Source organism: Nomascus leucogenys, chromosome 15 (genome assembly GCF_006542625.1).
Source record: "Nomascus leucogenys isolate Asia chromosome 15, Asia_NLE_v1, whole genome shotgun sequence".
Lineage (NCBI taxonomy): Eukaryota > Metazoa > Chordata > Mammalia > Primates > Hylobatidae > Nomascus > Nomascus leucogenys.
The window spans coordinates 49742933-49746663 of record NC_044395.1 but is presented as its reverse complement, the minus strand read 5'-3'; the positions used below and the strand labels follow the sequence as shown (position 1 = coordinate 49746663).

The 3731-nt window shown below is 38.8% G+C and overlaps 1 pseudogene; it reads right to left on the bottom strand.

Moving 5' to 3' along the window:
- Window positions 1-539: 539 nt before the first annotated feature.
- LOC100583422 lies at window positions 540-2622 on the bottom strand (annotated as a pseudogene).
- Window positions 2623-3731: the final 1109 nt, after the last annotated feature.

Below are 3731 nucleotides of genomic sequence, written 5' to 3'. Positions count from 1 at the left end.
GTGTGTATACCACAGTTTTTTAATTGAAACAAATTTTTTTAAAATATGTATTTTAAAAATGTCTCAGAATGTGAAACTTTAGGGATACTGTGACCATTTTATTCTTTTCTATTTCCCATTTTATGTATGTACAAGTGTGAGATAAAACAGCAATCAATGTGTGCATAAATGTATAACTTCAACAAGTGTAAAATGAAAATGCTAAGTGGTAAGAAAGAACAGCATAATAAAAATTTGCATTGTGTTAAGGACAATGCATTTGAAGATAATATTTGAATTAATCATATTACAATTAGCTTCTGTTCTTACTCCTTGAAGCTTGATCCCTCTAGGAACTTCATCATTGAAACCAGCGCTGGTGCTTTAAAAAAAAAAAAAAAAAAAAAATCTGCATGCCCACACAGGTGTAAGTAAATCAGAATCTCAGGTAATGAGGCCCAGGCCTCATCATTTGTAAGCTCCCCAGGTGATTTCAATCAAAGCCAACGTTGAGAACCGGTGACATGGATCTCTACACATAACCTGCCTAAATAGATTCCCTAGAAGCAGTTTATAAAGAAATTCCACATGAACTGTGGAAAAGGATGTGAATTTGATGTACAGTATGTCCTGACTTAACATCTTTGAAAGTCTCTTGGAAACTGTACCTTTAAGCAAAATTATGTGTAGTGAAACCAAGGTATTCCTCATCAACATTATAACTAAACAACTTTGGAGAAACCATTGGTGTTGGAGGACCTGCTGTACATTGTTTCCATAAAGTCAATTTTCAGGGAATTACAAAATTACAAAATGAATTACTTCCTGTATATAAAAAGATGGTTGTGATTTCACCTGGACTACAGGGTTATTGCTGAGAAACTAAAGGAGGCAGCCCAGATATAGAGGATTCAGTCATGATGTTTATGCTAAACAAAGGATCCTAGAATACTCACCCATTCCAGTTAAAGGCATAACAAAGAAAGCAATATTCACATAGGAAATGTGGAAAGGAATAAAAGCCATCAAGCAACAAAAATAATGTGACCAAGGGGTTAGGATTTGCAGCTGTGCAGATTTAATGTGGTTGCCCTTTCTTACACAAGAAAAAGGATGGAACAGATTATGAGATTCGACTGTTCTGCTGCGCAGCCTCCACAGGGCACTATAAATGTCCGTTTCTCAGGCTGTAGATGAAAGGGTTCAGCATGGGGGTGACCACAGCGTACATCACTGACGCCACCACACCATTCCTGGGGGATGATGACACAGCTGAAGTCAGGTACACGCCAATGCCTGTTTCATAAAATGCAACAACTGCCAGGTGAGAGCCACAGGTGGAGAAGGCTTTATACTTCCCATCTGACGATGGAATTCTCGGAATGGAGGAGACAATTTTATACTAAGACAAAAGGATCCCTGAAATGGGAAGAAAACCAAATATAGGGCTATCTAAATATATAATACGTTATCGATGACGCTGTCAGAACAGGCAAGGTTGAGAAGTTGAGACGGGTCACAGAAAAAATTAGAGACTTCCATTCTTGAAGAAGGTGAATTGTAACACAATCCAGCTGTGTAGCTGGGAATCCAAAAGGCTAAGGAAAAAAGACAACAAAACTAAGAAGACACAGAGGTGAGGATTCACGATGACTGGGTAGTGCAGGGGGTGACAGATGGCCACAAATCGGTCATAGGCCATCAGAGTCAGGAGCATGCCTTCTATACATGCAAAAAGGACAAAGAAAGACATCTGTGTCAGGCAGCCTGCATAAGAGATGGCTCTGCTATGCGACTGCATGTCCACAATCATCTTGGGAACCATGGCCGAGGTGAAAGTGATGTCAGCCCAGGACAGGTTGGAGAGGAAGAAGTACATGGGGTTGTGGAGGTGGGAGTCAGAGCTGCCAGCCAGGATGATGAGCAGGTTGCCCAGCACCATGACCAGGTACATGGACAGGGACAGCCCAGCGAGGAGGGCTGCAGTTCTGGATCCTCTGAGAATCCCAGGAGGAGGAATTCTGAGACATCTGTGAGATTCTGTGGCTCTGTGTGACTTGGACACCTTGAGAAGAAAAGAGGATTGGAAAAATAAAAGATAAAAACCAGCCCTTAATGCTGTGTGTATATTTTGGATGCAAGCAATTCACAAGGAACATTTTCACGCTTGAGGACCATACACCCTCAGCAATATTTCTCAGTTGTGACAAACCCAAAAATATCAGAATTATTACATGATTTACTCTTTTGCTATTCAACTCTTTCTGTACCTACCTACTTTAGAGAAAATCCACCGAAGAATGTTAGATGACCAAAACGTGACATGTAACAAATCCATGATCTCAGTAAAATATGGCCTACTGTTTTTAGAAAAAATAAAATACAATAAAAATTGTTCTTCTCTCTTTAAGAAGAGGATCTCAGTCTAATTGAAAGAAATTAAGAAGCAGTGAAATATACTTTATTTTATTCTGACACTGTGCTACAAATTCCTTTGACGTAGAATATTTAAAAGGACGATACAAGAGCTAGGACTGCATTGTCTAAAAACGAAATCGAACCTTATAGTTCTTAATCAGAAGACCTTTTAACATGCCAGTTACTTTTCATATTTATTATCATCCTTAGGTTTTCCGACATCATTTCTTCATAAAAGTACATGCACACTCAAATATGGGAGCTGTGTTTCCAAATTAATTGAATATATAACTCTTGGCCGAGCACAATAGCTCACACTTGTAATCCCAGCACTTTGCGAGGCTGAGGCTGGTGGATCACCTGAGGTCAGGAGTTCCGGACCAGCCTGGCCAACACGGTGAAACCCCATCTCTAGTAAAAATACAAAATTAGCCGGGAGTGGTGGCGGGCACCTGTAACCCCAGCTACTCAAAAGGCTAAAGCAGGAGAATCCTTTAAAACCTGGGAGGCGGAGGTTGTACAGCCTGTGATATTATTTTTGATATCCTAAGGAAATATTGCTCCTAATATCATCGTGGGTGTACACCCTGTGATATTAATTGTAATATGCTAGGGAGATATTACTCCTAATATTACAGTGGCTGTACACCCTGTGATATTATTCCTAATATCTTATGGAGATATAACTCCTGATATCAGAGTGAGTGTACACCATGTTTGTACACCCTGTGATATTATTTATTATCACCTTGTGATACTATTTATTATATATTATTATTGAAAAATATTACTGCTAATATCACAGTTGGTGTACACCCTGTGAAATTATTCATAATACTCTAGGAAGATATCACTCCTAGTATCATAGTGGGTGTTCACCCTGTGACATTATTCATAGTAACCTAAGGAGATATGACTCCTAATATTACGGTGGGTATACACTCTGTGATATTATTCATAATGCCCTAGGAAGATACTATGAATAATATCAAAATGGGTGTATACCTTGTGTGTACACTCCGTGATATAATTCATAATATCCCAGAGAGATATTTCTCCTAATATCACAGTGGGTGTACACTCTGTGAAATTATTCGTAGTATCCTAAAGAGATATTGATCCCAGTATCACAGTGGGTGTACACCCTGTGATATCACTCGTAATATCCTAGGGAGATATTACTTCTAATATCACAGTGGCTGTACACTCTGTGATATTATTTGTAATATTCTAGGGAGAGATTACTCCTAATATTACAGTGGGTGTACATTATGTGTGGACACCCTGTGATGTTATTCATAATATTATAGGAAGAAATTACTCCTAATGTCACT